Raw genomic sequence first — 22,309 nt, forward strand, 5'->3', positions numbered from 1 at the left:
CACTGCTCTGGCCTGTCTATCCACTGTAAAGCAAGGAGAGCACTGCGACCCTTGTGGAAATTTATCTCTGGGGAAAGGCCAGGGTCAGCAGCACTTATGTATTAATTTAAGATATACAGGGTCTCTGGGTCTACTGCTGACCTCCATATGTTTAGATTAATTTAATTCATACCAAATATATAAGCATAGCTTTAATCACACTTAATTCTGCAGTGAGGAGACAGAATCCAAGTTTAGACCCTGTGGATCAGTGAGCAGATGGACTTACTTATTTTACTATGGCAGTCATTCTAAATATCTGTATTTTCTGAGGTCTCTCATTTCACTAAAATATTCAGATTTTATTTGGAAGCAATTGGATGAGTCCTTCCTTATTAGAAAATCTCATTTTCTTCCCCCTAGATGGAAGCAGTTGCTTCCTTAGGAAGACAATAAAAACTCAATTTTTGCTTTAACAGCATAACCACTCTATATAAACTTCAGCTTTTTCACCACTCTATTAGTGAAGCTAAAACATCTTGCAGAAGGAAAAGGAAAACTTACTAGGCATTCATTTTCCCCCCAGAGAAAAAGGTGCTTCATTCAATAGGATTTGCATCTTTTTGAATGTTAAACGTTTTAACAATGCAAACGACACTCTCACCATTTTCACTAAATAATCTTATGATGCTGGAGTTTTATCAATAACACACCAGGGAAATCACCTTTCCTCTTGTGTCAACATTAACAGAAGTATTTAAAAAAACAAAACAAAAAAATATTTTCGTTACACTTTTTATTCTGAAAATGTTCCAAAAGACAAATTCACACCAAAGAAAGTCACTATTTGTGCACTTTTTGTTAATTTAGAAAGCCAGAAAAAGATTGGGCTTCCTTAGATGGTGATTTTGACATTATGCAGGGAAGGAGTATTCTCATGCTAATTTACAAAACTAATCTACTCACAAAGAAAGCTCCCTGAATAGTGCAAAAGTTGAGTTCCTAGAGGATTGAAGCAGAGGAGGGACAAAAGCGGTTTTAAAACTAGTTTTACTATTCCAAGGTTTTATGAGCCTTTGTCTTGAATTTACCTTCTTTATAAGTAAAAATATTTATTTGAGAATAAAACATGCTAAATGTCAGATTGTGCGAGAAGGCACCTTGTGGTAAGCATAACAATCAAGTATAAATATTTGGAGAAATAATAATTACTTGAGTCATGGGACAGCTTGAAACCAACTTTCATTGTGTAAGGTCTCATTTAAAATGATAGCTGTTTCTTAAGTGCTTTTTTGAGTTATATTTTGCCTTTATGGAAAAGAAGACTTTTTTTATTGAGGGGACTAGAAATAGTCATAATGTCTTGCAACAGTAAATCAGAAAACTAAAGAAATGTTTTTGAAGTACAAATTAGTTTTAATATGAGTCCACTCCCACATGCTGTTCATTCAAATATTTTTTTTTGTTATTTGGAAGTTACATCATATGAAAGATAAAATGCCTTTATCTTGATACAGTGGAGACAATGTATTTTATTTTTTAATTAATTAAATGATAATGCTATCAAGTTGTAGAAAAACTATGGGATGATAAGGCAAATTGGATAAAGGTTCATCCTCAGTAATTCACTCTACATGCTAGAGAAACAAAAGGCCTCTGCATCATTTTCTTTGCAGTCAAGGTCTAATCTAATGGCCTTAATGGTTATTTGTCTTTTACAAACTTTGTTGCCCCTCTGTACATGGTAAATTTCAAACCTTTGTAATAACTGGGGAAATAAAGGATTCCTAATGCAGGGCTAGATCAACTTTATATTCATGATACATGAAAAAATTCCAGCAGACTTGAATAAGCCCTGGATCAGGTCTATATTAAGGAACTCAGTATGATCAGACCCCAGTCTTACTCACTGACTTCACTACAATCACTCATGATTCATGAAGCAATTTTCAAAGTGCAAATAGCTACACTTAAAAATAAGACAATATATTGCACTTTACTGTAGTACTTTCCCCTTACCTTCTCTCACATAGTCATTGAATCATTAAGGTTGGAGACCTCCAGCATCATCAAATTCAACGCCACCATGTCAAGCAAACCATGGCACTAAGTGCCACATCCTGCTGCTTCTTGAACGCCTCCACTGATGGTGACTCCACCACTTCCCTGGGCAGCCCATTCCAATGCTTGACCATGCTTCCAGTGAAGAAATTCTTCTTGATGTCCAACTGTAACCTCTCTTGGAGCAGCTTGAGGCCATTTCCTCTTGTCCTGTTGCTGGTTGCTTCGGGGGAGAGGCCAACACCCACCTGCCTACAACCTCCTATCTGGTGTTTGTAGGAAGTGATGAGGTCTCCTCTGAGCCTCCCTTTCTCCAGGCTAAACAACCTCAGTTACCTCAGCCAGTCTGCTATATTTTTTATCTGAAATAAATGTGATTGCTCATTTGAAACTGTGACTGATACACATTCAATGGCTACTAGGTCCAGCAAGGGTGACTTCACAATCAAGTCATCAAATTATAATATAGACCCAACACTTCTCCCACTGAAATAAGTTACAAGACTATATTTTACCTAAATGAAAGAAGGTTCTCAACCTGTGTCTTCCATAAAGGAAATATCTTTAAAAATAACAGACACAGGTGTACCTTAGCTTTTAAAGCACAGCTTATGGTTACTTTACATTATGTGCAATTTTTGAAGTTAGAAAGCTGACAATAGCAAGTGCTATACATATTGCATATCTGATTCCTGCTTATAACCGATTTTTAGACAAAAAGAGATGCTTTTCAAAAAATAATGCAGAGAATAAGAGATGGTACCTACATGTCATATACAGCACATAGTGCATACATACGCAGTCAAATCCAGCTCACCCACTACTTCAGTAATGACACTAATGTTAATAGCATTAATCATGTAAAGAAGAGAGCAGTTTCATGTTGTACATAAACAGGCATAAAAGCTTATAACTGGTTTGACATTTATCCTTGGCAGGGAGGATGAGGGAGGGAAGGATATATCTTATCAGAGCAGGGCAAGCTTTAATTCCTGAAGAGAAGCACCATAGCATCCACCAAAAACTTACTTTTTCTGGGCTTAATTATCACTGGAACTGCTGTAATTCACAATCAGTAACATCAGTAACTGAATTCAATAAGCTCCATGTTTGTCTGCAGTACTCTTCATTCATTTTATGGCCAAAGTCAAAAGATCCAAGACCACAAGAGGTGCTATGAATGTTAAGAGAACTCTACCTGATCCCAGTCCAAAACCTTTGGATCCAACATATTGTAAAGCAATAATAATTCTTGAACATATCTACCCAAGTTATTAAAAGTAACATTAAGAAACTCTCAAGGATTTAAAAACAAAACTACAGGACATATTTTCTCCTTGCCCTGAGAAGAAAATTACTTGACTGGAATAGTGCATGTCTAATATATATCTTGGAGTATTTTAGATGTGAAAGGGTTGAGCATGTTGGTTTTCTGAAAAGAAAATCTATGCTTACATAGACTTCAATTGTAATTTATTTTCTGCATCAACATGCAGGAATTCTGTGTTACTATTTTATGGGGAAATTACTGAAACAGGAAATTATTTTTAACATAGAATTTATAATGTTTGAATATTTAGTGGGTAGCTCAGAGAATGTTGTTTATATATATATATATATATACACACAAATATATATGTGTGTGTGTGTACACACATACCAAGGCTTTTAGATCAGGTCGAAGAAATGCAAAAATGAGAAACTTCTAAGTGAAACATCTAGTTCATGGTTTCTCAGACTGCAGTATACATGAACTTTGGGTGAACAGTTATTTGCCCTCTCCTGCTCCTGTACACAGGTGTGGAGAACTGCTGCTGCTGTCACCACTTCTACACCACAAAGTCTGCAGAGTCCTGACCCAAATTATGCACCATATTTGATTTATGCCAACTCAAGACATTTCCCTTAACCAGCCCAGTGTTTTTGGCATCCCCACATTTGTGCCAGCTCAAACATCTTCTGTAGACTTTTAAAAAATAAATTAGAAAACAAAAACATGAAGCAGGTTTGCATAGTTTTTTGAGGAGTTTTTTGGAAGGTGAAATCTTGGATGTATTCTGTCAACAACAAAATTCTGCCCATGGGTCCAAATCCAGAAGAAAGAATGCCAGCTCCAGTCTTAGAGATCTTTGGGCAACTGAATCCATAATTTTAATGCAAGTATGATTTATTACTCTAATTCTACCTGAGTTCCTTACATAAATACATGGCTTTGGGATGTGAACTGGCTCATCCCTTTCTGGTTTACAAAAAACAACTGATGAAAGTAAAGCATAGCTGAATCCCTAAACATGCCCAGAGTGCATTTTCAGGATCCTTTCTATGGCATTTTTTTCCTGGAAAACGAGCATTCTTTTGAAGAAGTGCTGAACTAGCAAAAGAAATAATAGCTGCAGGCTGGCAAGCTAGAAGGCCAACAGCAGCACAACCACCCAACCAGTTAAGCTGTTTTCCTACAAGAGTACAATATAGATTTGGTGGGATGGGGTAAATGCATGACTAGGAATAAGAAGTTTCTCAGCTATTATGGATTTCTTCAGTTAAGAAAGTATGCATTGACTGCTTGACGGGGGAAGCTTCATGGGACACTTTGTCCTCAAAGGCATCAATTGCCATTTTTGCTGTTCTAATTATGATTTAGTAGAAACTGTCAAACTGCTCAGCAAGACACAAAACCAAGATGGAATATACACTTTGTCCTAAAAACCTTGAAATCTAAATGAGACAAGCAATGCTGTCCAGATCCATAATGTACTAGATCCCCCACCTAAAGACATTAAGGTCAAACATTACAGTGCCTTTTGTTTGTTTGTTTTTAAAACAGCATTTAGGTGGTTGATTAGCACTGTAGAGCAGTTACTCTATCACTTATATGATTTGTACTTCACATACTCAGTATACAATGAAGGTATGAACTGCTTCAGAAAGAAAAGTATGTATAGTAAGCAACAAAATACCTCATTCATTTTAATTGTATGACCACAGCAAGGTTTTATTTCCTAACTTTCAGCCTTCACATCATAACTGGTTTTAAGCTATGTTTTACAAATACAGAAAGCACAAACACTAGTAGGGAAAATAAAATCTGAACAAGTGTACACAAAACAAGTAATTTTCCAGTTATTGGGATTTTCGTGGTTTTTTGGTTTTTTTTAATCTTTCCCCCACACACTATATTTGAAGTTAATTTGGTTTCGGGTTGTTTTAGATAATTATAGACCAAAATAAATATCTATACATTTTTTAATCATTTCTGTATATATTTCACAGTAAATTCAGAAAATATGTAATTTTAATCGACACACTGAACATCTAATTACCAGGAGAAATCAAGCCTGTGCAATCTTTATACATGCAATTTCAGTTAATGCAAACATTTCAAGAGCTATGGGCTGAGCATGTGTAGCTGTAACAGTAAAGCTCAAGGACGCTAAACTCACTTACGTGATAAGGCAAGCTTGAGGTTTGCTTTGATCCATAAGAGATGAGCTGTAAAAAGCACTTCTGTTCACTTCTGTTCCCCTGCTCAGGAATGAAGAATTCCTTTTGCTGCATTATGCATAACATCATTACAGACAAGGTACAAGTCAAGAGCAAGTGGTTCAGCTATCCTACCAGCATACTAAAATAGCAGTGGGACTATAAAATTATTTAGGTACTATATTACACAGCTCTTCTTTAAATACCACTTACACCATCACATTTGCCAGGAATCTTTCTTTCTAAGTGTTCTAAATGTAAAGTTTCTGGTATCTGTTCCCTGGGGGCAACTTCAACTAGAATAGGCAGGTTGGTACAGCAGATGACTATCTGCTCCTTACAAACTACATCTGATGTACTCTGTAGTGATAAAAAGCCCCTTATCAGTTTGGATTCCAACCTAAAGGCAACTGCTATCCAGATCTTACAGTGAAAGATAATGTGGTGTAATTAAAGCTCACGGCCTACAGATACATCGTGCCAAACACCACTTGCTTTAGTCAGGACTGGAAATTTTGGTTGTAAATTTACTGTGAAGATTTCTGTAATCTAAAAAGAAATCCTGTTTAGGCCTTTCCCTTTCCTTTTAACATTCTCAGTTTCTCTTTCTCTCTCTCTCTCTCCCTCCTCCCTTTTCTTTTCTCAGATACACTAGCGAGACACATTTAAAACACTTCATGAACCTAGTCTATATATAACAGCCGTGGTTTTTGCATCCACTTGCAAACTTTCCCAAATTTATTCTAGGCACTTGAAGAATGACAGTTCAAACATTCAGTAGAGATTTACTCAATTTTAGCAATAAAATTTAAAATCCAATTTCCACTTAGTATGCCAAAGCCTCACACAATTTTTATGTGCAATTGAACTGGGTGAACTGGTAAATTAAACTGTGATTGGGAATGTTCTCAAACAGTGGGACGCAGTTGCCTCTGGGTGTATGTGTGGTAGCATTTTAGTTCAGATCAGGATGCACTACTAAAGCAAATCTCCCAGTAGTTCCCACTTCCTGCACTTTGGTTCACATCATGTTTGGAATGTGCAAAATGAATTCCTTTCAGATAAAAATAAACCTGGAGGAGCAGTCTCAGTCTCAGAGGGTATCTAATGCATTTTGACTGCTAATGGGCCTTCTGTCTGCAGAAGGAAGCTAGAGCTAGGCTACAGTAAAACTCTGAAATACAGACTTTGAATGCCAGTGTGGATCCTCAACACCAGATGTTTTCTGCCACAGATCTGTTCTTATTGGGCCTTTTCCTAATATAGGCATTCCCTAAATTGTCAAACCATTTCCTGGCACACTTTTGGCACACATGCCATCCAGCATGCATATAAAAATCTCCCAAACCAGCTTGGGAGTATAAATATTCCCAGGACCATTTTCAACAGGCACTTTTTCATGCAGTCATCTAATTTCAGAGAATGATGGAATCTATTAGAAGGAACATCGTTTGTTTTCTAGTCCAGCAGCAGACCCTGGGAACATTTTCAGGCACTTCTAATTCATTGGTATAGTAATCCCCCACTACAGTGCACTTTTTAGTCTCTCATGCAGAGACCAAAGAGGGGACACTTTCCTCTCCACCTCCTTTCTGAGGTCTTTCAGGCATGGGTAAGGATGGCTGCTGCAATAAAGAAAAAGGGAGCCATGTGTAGAGCACCTCATGTCATATTCAGCTACTTTTTTCAGTGTTTATTATTCTGTGTCAAATCCACGCTCTCTGACAACCTTATAGCTGTTAAGTCACTCTGTTAGTTGCTATGACAGAGGTCAGTTCAGTCCATTCAAATATTTCGACATCACCATACAGAATTATAGAATGAAAATATTATGGGACTTGGAGCTATCTGTGCCCTCTGAGTCTTGTGTGGACTCATCATCTTGCCCACATGTCAGAAACAATACTGAGTTTTCAGTCCATAGGCTTGCAAGGCTAGCAAACTTCTACAAATTCTCAATGGTCCTACCATGATAATCAGAAGCTTTCCATTTGCATAGGCCTTCTTTGAAAAGTCTGAGCTACATCGATGCTAACACCCAGTGAAAACCTCCCAGCTGATAAAACTCATCTATATCCACACTTTAAATTGTCTCCACACTGCTAAGGTTTGCTCTCACTGTGACTCTCCTGGTGTTATCAGGTACCACATCCATCTCACAGTCCTTCACAGTGCCCTATTTAGCACTTGCTCAGCCTTTCCCCCAAAAGTGCAATGCCTGCCCCATCCCACCCCTGCCACAGAGCCCTGAATCTACGACCACAGCCTGCTGCCACCCAGCCTGCTGTCTCTACAGCAGTGTGCTCTCCAGGCCTCTGCTGAGTACCTCAGATGTGAGGATTTCGAGGTGGCACTGCAGAACTCCTTGTTCTGACAGACATTTGAGATGGACAGAAAGAGTGGTCTAGAGAGATGAAATACATATTTCAACTACATATCATGAGTCCTTGAGATCATTATTTATTTTGGTATCTTTAAAAAACTAGCAGAGTTCTTGGAAGCATGGAGTAGAATTTGGTATTCTTTTTGAACCGCATAGAGTTTGTCAGCTTGACATAGGGAGACACTTTCAGCAACACCTGAGGACTTTGGGGTACATGTCCACTGACTTAATTAACACAGCACATTAAGAAAATAATGAAGGTGTTAGTTTCCAAATATTTAAACTCAGGTTGAAACACAGCGGTTTTGACATTTGTTCATCCTGTGAAAGATAATGTCAGCATTTAGCTATCTGTTAGTTGTTTTTTATATCTCTCTTAATACATTATCTAGTTCCAATTTTTCCTTTATCTGTACTACCACAGTTACTGAGAATAGGCTGCCATAAAGTCATCTTATTTTTTGTGTAAAGCACTTGATTTAGTAGTAGTAGTAGTAGTTAGTTAATAATTCGTAATTATTTTTGCTATGTCCTGGCTGCTTCTTATCTTTATATTTTGATTCTGCTGCAGGAAACCCTTTTGTATTTAGACAGGGAGAGCCTGTATATTTATACAGTCAGAAGATTCTGACCCATAGGCAGGCCTTTTCTGTTCAGCTCCTAACCATTCATGAAGGAATTCATTAAATGTCAAAAGAGAATAGGAAAACAAACTGGCTTCTCCAGAGTAGCAAACAGTACAATTACAAAAACTCTATTTCAAGACAGACATAAAAAGCAATCACAAAGAATAGTAAAAACCATACTCCAGATGGCAGGAAACAATGGACTCCATATTGTGTATATACGCACTTCTGCATTTTATAGACTGATGACAGTACAGGACATAAGGCTAGAATTTAATCTGGAAGTTGTCATACATGACTTCAAGGTCATCTGTTTAATCGACTAAAGTAGTGAAACACAATTATGCAAAGCTGTGAAACCAGTCAAGCAACAGAGGACAGTGAGACCAGCTCTCAGGTTACTTATACACTTTGGTGGAAACACAGGTCTCCCTCGGATCTTCATATCATTATGGGACATTGCCAGATTCCTCCAGAGGGCAATTCAGACAAGAAGCCAAAAAAACCCTATGTCAAGCTGCAAAACCTGGGAGCATTTTTCAAGAGGCTCAGATACATTCCTCGTGTGGAGAGGAGTAGGTTGGAAAGAAAGAGGAAAGAGGGATGTTGTTCTCCCTCCTCTCCCTGTGAAACACAGCCCAAGTTGCTTTGTACTGCCCCTTGATGAAGGCTCAGCCTTTCTGCTGCCTCTGCATGGGAGATATTTCAAAGAGGTTCAACTCTCACAGGAGAAACATGGGTTTATATGAGAGATGCAAGGCCAGCAAAACCAGCACTACATGGCATTTCTCAGGACATCTGTGTGGCCATACAGACTCTCTGCCTGCCTCCATGTGCCTTGGCCAAGCCCAAAGCAAGCACAGAGTTACACCAAAACCAATGGTAGTCAAGCTTAGATAGGACATAAGCATGCCCTAAAAATACTTCTTAAACATAAATGCTTCCATTTCCTGGCTGCAAGGATGCACTGTGTCCTGAGTTTTCCTGCAGAACAGTGCCATGGGAAATTAGGAAGAAACTTCAGCTCACTACATGATGTAGAGAGTATACAGCTATCTTGCATCTCCTCTTGAGAAATAGGATTTGTTTACTTGTTCTGCCTTTCTCTTCTCAAAGTTCAATCATTCTCCTCAGTCAAAACTCCCTTAAATACATCTCAGTTTTATTCTCAATATGGACTGAAGGATTGCAAAAGGCATGAAAAGAAGCCTTTGCTTCATCCAAACCTATGTGAAACTTGGCAGTTTCCATCTTCAGATTTTTATCAGGGTCCTTGGGTTTAGTTTCTAGGGGACTGTCTCTCATGAAACTCAGTTTGAACTCCAGGCTTAAACAAACCAAAATAGCTCCAAGCGTAGCACAGTAAGAAAAAAAAAACCCTGTTAGATATAGATGACCATAAATCAGTCAATATTCACTCAAAATTAGCCATAAGTTTATTTGAAAGGTTCACAGCTTTAGCTAACTTTTATGACAAACCTGGCAGAGTTTTCAGAATGTGTGGGTGCAGGTTTTATAACACAAGCTTTCACACCTCAAGTCATCACCTGCACTCTGCACTCTGTACATGCATTACAAAACAAGACCTGGTTCTGGCTCTTTTACTCTGTCAGATACTCCAGCCCCTTGGATTTGAGTTACATCTCTGAAAAAAACATCCTGCTTAGAGTATTTATATGCTCTTCTCAAAAGAATGGCTTGAATATACAAAGAAATTCAAGCTTATTTGGTAGACCATAATTCTCAGGAGCAGAGTGCATATTTAGACTGGCTTTTTGATATAAACATGCAAACTCAAGAAAAAGGAAATAGAAAGTTTAAAAACTATAGCGCACATCACAGATTTAATTTGACTGCAAATTCTGTTAGATATGAAGTACATTTTCTAAAAGCGCGATGATTTCAGTTAAGTCCTTACTTTAACTTTCATGTTCCTTTTTCTAGAGAAAATTGCTTCATTTTCAGAGTGAACTTGCTTTTGCAGCTGCTTTTATGCCTGCAGCTTTGTGTAATCTGGAGTTCCACTTATTGAAGGCGGATGTTCTCTTGAGATTGGTCTCTCTCAGTTCCATACAACACCCACTTGACATTTGCTGAGGACAAGAAATAAGGCAAAGGATATAATATGGTTAAAAGTCAAAAGCTATAAATACTATCAGCCTTTGAAATATTCAGCATCTTAATATGGTTACATACAAAGTTCAAGTAAAAAGCACTCAAAGTTCATTTTTCCATGTTGGGCTTAGTTTGTGCTCTGAACTAAAATAATATTCAGAGTTTGATTTGCTGATCATTTAATATATTTATGAATAGATATCAACATTGAAAAGTGAAATCAGATTAATGCCTGTGCATTAATGTTAGGATTTGCACGGCACTTGTAGCAGTTTCTCATATTGGCCAAAAAACTACTCTCATAAATCTTTTATTTTTTTCACAAACAGATGGCTGTTAAACTTTTACCAACACTCAGATCTACAAATGTATTCAAATATCCATCTCTTAATTCCTGTTAAAATCAAAATAATTTAGACAACTTTAAATTTTAGGTATCTTAATATCTTTCTGGATGCAACCTCTCAGTTACTGAATAAAGATAAAAAGAAAAATAGTGAGGTTGCTAAAATCAAGCATAGAGAGCAAACCAAGGCTAAGTGCAAGAAAGTCACGGAGCACTGATGCAGAGATTACATTATCACTGTTTGTATAACAGAACATTCCCCTTGAACACATGCACAATGTACAAAAAAGCATGTGAAAGGTGGTCAGCAGTGTCTATTTAACCCTGGTCCAAATTTGATACCAATTTACTCTGCACCCAGAGTGAAAGTGGCTAGGCCACAGATGTTTAAAGGCAGAGCTACACAAGGCAAATAGCCAGGGAAATTCTCCTGGGCCCTAAGGGGAAAAAAGATAGCACTCACCTAAATTAGGTGGAGATGTAAGTCATCCAGCAGGTGGGCGTGAGGAGGGAGTGGCTCATGCCTAAATCTCTGCCTAAGAACCCACATGTCTACTGCCAGCACACTGCAAAGGTATTTAGGCGCCTACCACCCCTTCCAAGAAATTCAGTTTAGGGTCTACAATGTATCTAAGGTACCTACCTGAAGATTTGATGTCATGGGTGGCTTTCAAAATATTCTGGGAGAAAAGAAATATCTTTTGTCCCTATATATTGTCAGAACGAATTAATGAATTCTGGTACAATATGGAAAATGGTGGGCATTATTTGAAGGGTAAATAGAAGCATTATATTCCGTGTGGTGTTAAGTTGTGCAACTTTGTTGGTCTTGTGCCAGAGCTGAGCTCCAGTAGTTTATGAAGGAGCTCTGTTAGTTCTTGTAATGATAAATCAGGCTAAATGAAGGAAGCATTCTTGTTTCTGGCAGGTACATTCCAAAACTGGCTGTTATAAAATGAAACGTACCTCTGTGCAGATTCACCCTTGATAGTATCTGAAAAATACTTTTTTGTCAGCTACTGTACATGTCTTTTCACTGGGTGAGGGTCTCTCAAGGATTCCTGGAATGTCTGGTCATGAAGTGACAGACCAAAGCTATTTGATCCCTCCATTTTCCTATTTAAGATTGTACGTGCCATTTTTAATACCAGTGATAAGATCGTACTTTCGGTTAAGCCGTGGCCATTGTACTCGAGAGTTAAGCATTTAACCACATAGTTTGTCTGGAGTGTTTGACAGCAACATTGCTCTTGGAAAGAGATTTCTGAAAGAGATATTTTAGTAATCATTTTTATTATGAAACCAGGCAAGTGTCTTTCACTGGAAGCTGTGCTAGGAAAAAAAAAGAAAAGCAAATTAGGATGAAGACAGTGAAAGGAAGTACTCATGCAGTGGATGGCTGAGCAGCACAGACCCACAACACTGAATCCCTGAGCAGCTGCTTGAGGAAGAGTATTCCTGGATTTACTAATAGTGACTTGGTTCCAGCTCCTGTAAATGTGGAGAGCCCTACTTCAATTAGTCTGTCTGTGTTGTAAATTCAATAGCATGCTCACAGCAGGTCAAATTGACATAATGTTAAAACACGGGTCACTCTACTATGCTAAGACTCCCAGTGCTACTGACACTTGCTGAGATGACCTGGTGCTTGCATACCAGCAAGTGACACATTTTTAGAATAAGTCTCCAATATAAAGGGCTTTTGTAAGGGTAAAAAAAAGCTAATTAGTTACCTCGGCAGAGCAGTAGGAGGACTAGAATTCATTGTTTCTGTGAGACCACAAAAGTGCCTGTAAGGCTTTTTTTTTTGTTTGTTTTTAATATATCTATATTGAAGCAATTTTTTCCTCAGTCTGGGTATGTGCAGTCTAAACTATTTTCTCCATATAGTAATTTTACTCTGCTGAGAGGCAGCATCACCTGGGGAGGGCTAAAGAACTGTAGAAAAGCTAAGTCATTTTCTGTGTCCGGTTTTTCCCACTTAAATGCTTGACAGTGAGTGCCCCTTTTTATCAGACTTTGTTTATTTGTTTGCTTTTGATTTCAAAGAGTTTTCAACAGATTTGGACAGAAAAGTGAACACAGCAAGGGTTTGATAATTGCAATCTTTTGCAATCAAATTTATGACATTTATAAATGTAGATGCATGGATTAAAATTCCTAGACAATGGAATATTGTTATTGGCCAGCATCCTGGGCTGCATACCTGGTATGCTGAGGTATAATCAAGCATTGGGTAGGGTTTTATGTGTGAAAGCAATGCTTGACTGGATTTAAATGGTTTTGATTGGAGCCGATATGATGCATAGTTGGACATAATGTTCATAATTGCCTATTTTTCTTGGCAAACAACAAGGTGCTTGATGACTGCTTTCTGAAATGTTCACATCTATTTCTTGAAGTGTACCACAATTTAACAGTAATTCTAAACAAGTTTGTGTTGTAGTCCTCTGACTTTGAGAGAATGCACTCCTTATTGACTTAATGTCCTCATTACAGCAGAATTGCATGTCTCCTAGGTCAAAGTTGAGTGTTGGTCTGGTTTGAATGGCAATTTCCACAAACACCTTTGCTCTTTCTATTGTACTCATCTATTTTCTACACACGTCCTAATAACCATCACCAAAATTCAGTCAAAACTGCAAGCAGTCTCACATGTGTTTCTCAGGCAGACTCTTTTATCTTTTTTCATTAGTATTTGACACAATCCAGAGGAGGTGTTTAGAGATAGGCATCACAGAGCTGTAATGACTGTAGCCAGTCATTGACACAAATGTGCACATACACACACATTTTTGCTCCCCAAGGCACAGCTCTGTCTCAGAAAAGCAAACGTACAATACCTTACTCATAAAATGTCTTTCCAAGTTTAATGCATGGACATTTTCCAGACAGGAATTAGGAGAAGGACAGCCCCAGTCCTCTTCAAGCAAGGCTCCCACCATTGCCATAACCTTGTAGAAGTGCTTAAGGGCCCTTTACAAATGTTGAGGTATCAGAAAGTTGTGCCTGTTCTGTTTTATTTTAGGTTTCTTTCAGAATAATCTCCGATGCTCTGAGAATGTGATTCATCAGTCACATAAATCTGCCACCTGTAAGATAGTGAAATGACTGAAGTCAGGATACGTGCACATTTTTCCCCCCTCGATCCTCTCTAGTAGCAGCTTTCACTGCCATTTGTTTCATCTCTCTTTTGTATGCCCTTTATTTCACTTACATGGATGTCCTTAGTCCATCCATCCTGCTTTCTTGATCTTCTGCTCCAGCTTCTCCCACGACTGAAAAAACAGCTTAGCAGGTGTCCCAACCAACTTGGTACAATTCACACATTTTTTCCCTGAGTTTGGACAAATCAAAGGTATTTCCAGAGGGACTGTTTCATAGACCATTGAGTTAGTTTGTGCACAAAGTCATCTCAGTCAATCTTTGGTATAAATACAAGAGCCCCATTAGACACACATCAGAAAGACTTCAACACTGTAAGACGTGCAAGGTTGCTTGAGGATAAAAGTTCTGTTCAAGATTTAGTGGAATCTTGGCACTGAATAATCAGACATTACACATCTTTTATGCCTCTCTTAATAAATAGGCAGAAACTCAGCATCTCTCCCTACCTTTGAAACTTAGAAGTTGCCACTTCCAAGGCAGTGTCTCACAGGGATTTGATAATTTTCTCATGTTTCACACAAGAGAGTCTATGTGGAGAGCTGATGTAAGACTGTTTCTCGAGCAGAAGTAAAAAACTTGCCCAGCTGGAAAACCAAATCTCCTGTTCTTATGAGAGAGCATAAGGCAATCACCCAGTCCATTGTCTCCTTAATGAGACAATCAGTCTAAGCATCAGATAAAGCAAAACATTACTCAAAAAAAAGTCATTAAAATCCTGGTGCTCTAACATGAAGGCTTCCTGAAAACTCTACCATAATGAAGAGGAAGAAAGTAGGCCGTGAACTTACAGCATAAAAAGCCTCAATCTAAAATGATGGAGGAGACACCACTAGACTCCTGAAAAGATGGTAGACAAAAGCAGTATTTCCTGGACCATTGCATGCTCTTGAAGAACCAGGAGGCATGGCTGGCTGGGGTGCATGAGCCATAGACTGAATGTCCCTCTGTGTTTCTCAAAAAGCAAGCTTGCTTCCACACAGTCCAAAATGAGAAGTTGACAGAGGGAAATATCTTTTTCATCTCCATAATATTCCTCTTTTTAGGCCAACTGCAGGGAAAGAGGAAATTCTCCTTTGTGTTGGGAGGAATTGTTTCTTCAACTAGCAGTGCGCTGAAGACCCAGACTCCACCCAGAATATTTAGAGTGTGCATTTGCCTTTGATAGAGTTGCTGCATTTGTGATACATTCTCCAGTAGAGCTGGGGAGAAGGAAAGAGTTCCTAAAACCATCTAGTAATATAATTCTAATTACAGGGCCAGAGAAACTTCCTGAAATTTATTTATGGTAAAGCTGGAATTCAAGCTATAACATTATATTCAGCAAGTTTACCATTTCAAAAGCCATGGACTTCACAGTGTTTCCATATTGGGATTTGGGTGATGTGAGACAGTTCTGCTCCTGCAGACCCTAAAAACAACAACAGACCTAACAGATTTTTAGTGTGTGGTAAATTAACACACTGAGAAAATGGAGTGTGCTGATTCTCTTTGAGTGTTAAAATGCTCAAGATACACTAATGGTTTTAGATCTTCTTTAAGATGAGTAAGAAGCTGTGCAGATACACTTGTTTCAGCGTGGTAAAGACCATTGCAAATCAGATGGTTCAAAACTAGCTAAAAGTGTCTATATGAGTTTACAACCAATTGAAGTTAATTAGTTTGATGAAAAGGTACAGATTTGCATAAAGACGAGCTGTCACCTTTCCTGCTCCCAAACAGCTGTGCTTAGTTCTGTTTTACGGGTAAAGGGCAAAGGAGGAGAAGGGAAGAAGTGTCTTTGAGATAATCTTATTGGAAAGAAAGAAAACAAATGTGTGCTCTGCCTACTCCAGCTGCTCTCCACCCCAGGAGTAATAGTTTGAAGTGAGCTTTTATATAAACAATAAACAAGTTATTCCTGGAGCATTTGCTTTGAGCTAAGACTGTGTGTAAGGGATTGGCTTTGAAATTGCTGTCAAAGTACCTACCTTTCAAAATTAGACTCTGCATCTCACGTTCATTAAGATAGCCTTGAGCAAGAGTCTTTTATTCAACCTTTCTTTGAAGGTATGAAGTGTGAACTTGATAAGTAAAAATAACTTGAGTAAAGAATGTCTAAAAATGGAGGAATTAACCACAGTGATGTTTATGCAGCCTAGGAATGGATTTCAATACATCTCTTTAACACCAATCTTCTTGCGGTAATCTCTCCTTCCTGTTTGTATACTCTGTTCTAAAGATTAAAATTAAGTCTTCAAAATGGGAAAAAGATAAAATGGGATCTCTAGTCCTGGTACACTTCTCATGTGGATTATTTGCCAATTTTTCTCCCTAGAGAAGACAAACTTACCATATTGTCCAAAGTTTGAGATACATGTTTGATAGGATTTTATTTTCTCCTCTATTTTTCAAGTCACCTTGAAATCAATCACTTGGACAAGATGCAAATTATTAATCTTTGGTTAGCCTTGTCACTAATATTAACACATATATGTGTGTGGTAATAGCAAATCACACTGTTCCTGAGGGCAGTTGATAATATTATAAACCAAGGCTTACCATGGAGAATTATGAGCAAGTACTTCTGTATATGATTCAACAGAAACCCCAGAGGAAAAAATATAAAGAACATAAGCCTTAAAACAACAAAAGCAGAATAAGTAACTCAGTGAATTTCTTGAAGCATTAGTAACTTGACAGCATCTACTCATTCACAGCAACAAAAACAGGACAAGCTCAATGTTTTCTGCTGCTGCACTAAATAAAAAGCTGATGCTAAGTCTCAATACTTAGGAACAAATGACAACCCTTTAGAAAGTGTTGTAGTTTTAAAATGTCACCAAAAAAAAAAGTTATTTTCAAACCACATCATGTAGTGTTTTCTTTTAAGGGAACATGAACTCTGGTATCTTTAATAAAAAGCTGTGTAACAATTCTTCTTTAATTCCCTGTGATTTCACTTTAGAAATGACTGCTTCACTTCCTTCATCTCCCATTACTTCTAGCCACAAGCATAATAAGTTATAAAAAGAGGACAAATCAAATTGACAAATCATTCAAAAACATTTCTGGAAAGTGAGAAAAAAATAAGTGAAGCGATAAAGTCCAGCTTTGAAGCATCTATCTAATCTTTTTTATATTTTAATTTAAAGGCTATGCAACAACACTACTTTTCACAAAATGGCACTCACTTTGTGAGTGACCTTAAGGTAAACAACTAAGCTATTAGTATAAGAACAATTGTTCAAAATGACAGAATCAGGCTCCAACATTTCTCCAGCTGCCTTTAATTTCTCTTCCACACAACCAAGTATTACAGATAACTAACATTTTGATATTTGTCTTTTGTGTTGTTTACCTTCCTAATTAAAGAGCAAAATATATTGGAGTTCTAGAGTCAAAGAAACACTTCTTAAATGAATCATCCTATTTAATAAAATGTCCCCTTGCAAACACTGTTTTTCTTGATAAGTACATGCACAAATAAAAGGATGGAAAAGGGTAATTGTTTGGTTGAGATGTAAGGGCACACAAAGTGGTTAGCTCTAAATAACCTGGTCATCAGCCCAACTAATCTGCTGCGGTTTGTTTTCACAGCTTTGCTCTGAACATCAGTGCTGATGGTCTGACACTCCCTGCAGAGCCTGAGAGTGAATGGCAAGTCAAGATACCAGCTGCACAATGCTTTACCTGCAATGCCAGAGATTTGGAGGAGGGAGAACAACAATTTGTAAAAACACTCATAAACTTCACTGGATTTTTCTTTCTTCTTTTTTTTTTTCATTCTGCAAACTTCCTGTCAAAGTTGCCAGATATATTACAAGGTCATTTAATGAAGTGGAACACTTTTTTCTTTCTTTCTAATTTAAAATCAAGCCTGAGGTTTCTTTTTATTTATTATTATTTTAATTTCAAATCTGCAATGTTAATGTGACAGATGAAGAGAATCCAATTGCTCTCAAGGGGGCTACAAACCACAGAAGATCCCTAGAGGGTCTGTGTTACTTATTCCAAAACCTGCTCATGCAACACTTCCAGTCCAGGACAATCAGCATGATCACAAATCAGCCTTGACTGCAGCAAGACCAAGCTCATTTTCTGAGCCACACGATGCAAGAATAAACTCCACAGAACCCTACCGCAGAGCTGATCCTGTCTTTGTCCTTGCTTTACTGCTTGGTGAGATAAAAGCAGCCAAATTGCCTGAGTAAGATTTTGCAATCTATTCAAAGCAAAAGATTATCAGATAAGAGTTTCCTCCCTAATTATGCTTTGAGGCCTGACCCTGTTTGGTGCTGAGGGTTTCCTGCTTCAGGTCCATCATCATCCAGTGAAAGCACCACTGCATACTCAAACATTGTGCTACTGCTGAGGTCAAATGGGACTTTTACTGCTGTGGCAGACCTGTTCTCAGGGTGTATATGGCTGGTTTAGATGGCTTCTTACTCAGCATGTTACCTGTTATCAGTTCTAGTGACAGACCTAATTGTGCCCATTCGTTGCTTGTAATATCCTAAAAAAAGCTGTAAAGGGGCAGGCAAAAAAATCGACCTATTACAGAATCATACCCTACTGTATCCAACAGCAGGTACCTAGAGAACAGGACTAGAATACAGTTATAGTCCCCTTATTGACTTTCTCTTCCTCCATAAACTTGCAAAAGACAGCCTTCCTGAGCCAGTCCATAACTTCACATTGAACACTATGTGTATTTTTTTCCACGTTTAATCACTTTTATGAACCAGGTCATCTTTCAATCCACAATAATTTCAAGTCCAGAGTTGCACAGCGTGCCTGCATGGAGAAAATCTCTCACTTTTTGTTCATTTTCAACTTAATCCCTGTCTGTTTTATTTGTTTTCCCCTAGTTCTTGCATTAGGAGAAATCATCAAATCATTTCTAACACAAGTTTTCTGGGCCATTTTTCCCAGAATCATTCATATCCCACTTCAACAATTTCTTTCTCACACTGAAGAATCCTAGTCTATTTAGTTATTGAAGTCATTCCATGCCTTTAATCATTGCTGTCATGCTTCTCTATATTCCCTTTTCAACTTCACTGTATTGTTTTTGACTTTGCAGTCAATTGACCATTCTGTGTATTCACTGAGATACTTCTACACAGAGAGAAAATTTCTTTTTCTTGTTGCATTTAATAATTTAGGATGCTTAGCCAGTTCAATTTTTCTGTTAGTTGTTCTCTGTCCACATAATTATGGCTATTTTGAAAGATATATGATCTAGGAGAGACCCCTAAGGGTTTTCGCTTGATACATCCTTCTAAGGAGAAAATAGGCATTAATTCTATTTGCTTAGGTATTCACTTCATGGTTTGAAATGGCACCTGATATCCTTTTAGGTGCCAGTAAGGTGTCCACTGCAATGCTCATCTGTGCAGCTTCTAACATCAGTTTGGATCTAATCCAAATTGCAGCTGTAAATTCTAGGAGACATATGATCATCCAAGTAATAGGTGTTGCAATGGGTTTTGATGCCACAGCTTTAAAACTTGAACACAAACAATGAAAAAAGTCATTTTATAATTAAACACAGGTCAACATTCTGTAAGAGTGGGCAACTCATGACTCCGTCACAGATCTGTGATGTGTAGCACGTATTTTTGATAACTTTTTTGGCTTCACATCCCAACCATCTCCTCAGTATTTGTCATGTAATTTAAATGTAAGATCTTCAGGGTATAAGTTTTGTTTTGTTGTTTTTTTGTGGTTTTTTGTTATGGCCATCTGTGCTATCTTTTTGTTATGCTATCACTACCATAGAGTGATTCTTGAGCTGTTGGCAACTCTTGGATGGAGCTTCAAGGTACTATTGCAATAACAAACATAAATAATAATGTGTATGAAAAATGAAGGACTGTGAATGACTTAGTATTGTTCACTGCTCTCTTTCACGACACTTTCTATCAACAGGAAGGAGCTTGATTTCTCTTGGATATATAGACCCAGCCAGAGACTAGACTAGGCTTTTCTGCTAGTTCAGTTAGAAAGGAGTCCTGTGCATGGCAGTCAGGCAAGCCCATCAATCTAAGCACAGACTGAGCGTTCACTTCACTGGGAAATACATGAGGATGGGACATTTAAGTTCCCATGTTTTTTCCCTTGAAGGATTATTTAACACAGAAGGCAAGCCAGAATGATTAGTCAGGAGAATACAGACACTGCTAGAGTTACTTAACTGTTTGCACATGCAAGGAGGTGTATCTCCTTCTACAGCTATTGCCTTGTGCCAGCTTCATCCCACCAGGACCTCTAGTTCAAGGATCTATATATAAAATGAAAATCCAGAAAAAAATAAAGAGAAGACTTTAATTTATGTCATCAACAACATTGATGTATTCATTTACTTTTTTAATAGCAGTAGAATGAGACCTGAATCAAAGTAAGCATCTAACAATTTGAGACCCAAGCCTGATTTCATCACCCAGACTTTTCAAAAGACTCATCCAGTATCACCTGACTCCTGGAATGAGGTGTCTGATCATTTCATAGGAATGAGATTCTACTTCACTCTCTGAGACTCAGTGGTTGCATTTTGCAAAGCTGTGAAAGAAAAAGTAAAGTAAAAGCAAACCAGAGATGTTTGAAGTAACATTTCCGAAGATAGGATATTTGTGTCATAAAAGTAGGAGGCTTTTTGACAATATGATCATATCTCATTCTATCAGATAGAGAATCAGATTTCTAAATATGTTAAATGTATAGTGTATTACTTTTTTAATATTCATGACTTTGATTAATGAAAAAGTTTTAATACTACAAAGCTGAAAAAATTATGTTTATAATAAATTGTAATTTGTAGGCCAGTGAAAGAGGAACATTTTCTTTTTTTTTTTTTTTTATTGAGAGAATTTCTCTATGATCTCCTAAATTTCCTGTACGCTGCTGTGGAATATCTGGTTCTCAGATATGTTGTGTGACAGTTTAATAAGAGAGTGGAAGAAGCCATTTCTTGCTACACTATTTCAGGAATAAGTTCACTCATGCACTGCCTAGAGCATGGGTAAAAAAAAGGGATAATCTGTGTAAAAGAAGATCAGACACCCAGTGCTCATCCTGAAACTATTCCCTTTTTATTGAAGGCATGTAAGTGCTGCTTTAATGAGCTCTGGGTAGAGGTGTTAGTTGGAACAAAGTGTTACTGAACAGAGGCTGCAAGTAATGTGCCATTAGCTGCACTTCCATGAGAGAAGATGCTTGAAAAGTAAATTAAAACATTTATTCTAATGCAAGAGATTCAGCACGTGTGATCTAAAGATGCAAGTTTGACACTACATACTGAAAGTGAGACTCTAGCAGTAAGAATATTCAATAAAGCCAGGAATTCTAGTGGGTTCTGTCTCCATATTGTATGGAAACAATTATGAAATTCAAATATTTGTAAATGACACCAAACTGCAGTTTTCAGTGTAATTTTTAGAGAAAATGAAATATCTTCATACTAAAAGTGCTCCTACCCTGCTGTTCAGAGAAAATGGGATAAGGAGTTCCTACAGTGTCAGCTGATTCCTGCTTTGTTGAACAATATTGAAATCAGCTTGATTTTCCATTGATGTTTTGTTTTTCTAATTCCACTTAAAAGAGTAAGTGCTGACAATGCAAATGCCAAGCTTATGGATAGAAGGGCTGAATTTACTGAATTGCAAAAAACCCTTGGCTTCATACAGAGAGCGGTTTGTTTGGGCTTCCTCTATTTTTGGGGTGGTTTTTTTTCTGAATTTTGACTGGAAAATAAGATTATGGATTGGAGATATTGGGATCCCATGAGTATAATTCTGGCAGCCAGTAACTGAACTCAAATAAACAGGCATGCAGCCTATAAAGCTCAGCCATGATATGTGTCACTATTCAAACAATTTAGAAGCTGTTTGGATCTATTTTGCTGGTTTTGCCATGTTTTATGGAAGAAATTAGGGTACATAGAGCCTCTCCATTTCAAAATCTTCTGATTTAATGTATCTTTTCAGAAAAACAAGCTTCTCTTTTCAAATAAGTTGTGGCGAGCAAGGAGGGAGACAGATAGAATTGTATCTTAATTGGGTTTTGTTTCCCTGAGAAAGGAAGGATGGCAGAGACAAAGCCTTAGAGCTGATCTAGGATTTCTGATCAGAATATTTATTTACCGTTAATCTGCCATCATTTTTGAAAGCAAAA

General features: G+C 37.6%; 1 long non-coding RNA gene across 1 annotated transcript in view; it reads right to left on the reverse strand.

Moving 5' to 3' along the window:
• Positions 1 to 469: 469 nt before the first annotated feature.
• The window catches only part of LOC148224874 (uncharacterized), an 86,169-nt gene continuing 64,329 nt past the window's right edge, over positions 470 to 22,309 (reverse strand). The window contains exon 4 of the long non-coding RNA XR_015801596.1: positions 470 to 14,082. This is a non-coding gene — a long non-coding RNA (uncharacterized LOC148224874). The remainder of the gene's footprint in view (positions 14,083 to 22,309) is intronic.

This window comes from Sturnus vulgaris, chromosome 2 (genome assembly GCF_052056855.1).
Source record: "Sturnus vulgaris isolate bStuVul1 chromosome 2, bStuVul1.hap1, whole genome shotgun sequence".
Lineage (NCBI taxonomy): Eukaryota > Metazoa > Chordata > Aves > Passeriformes > Sturnidae > Sturnus > Sturnus vulgaris.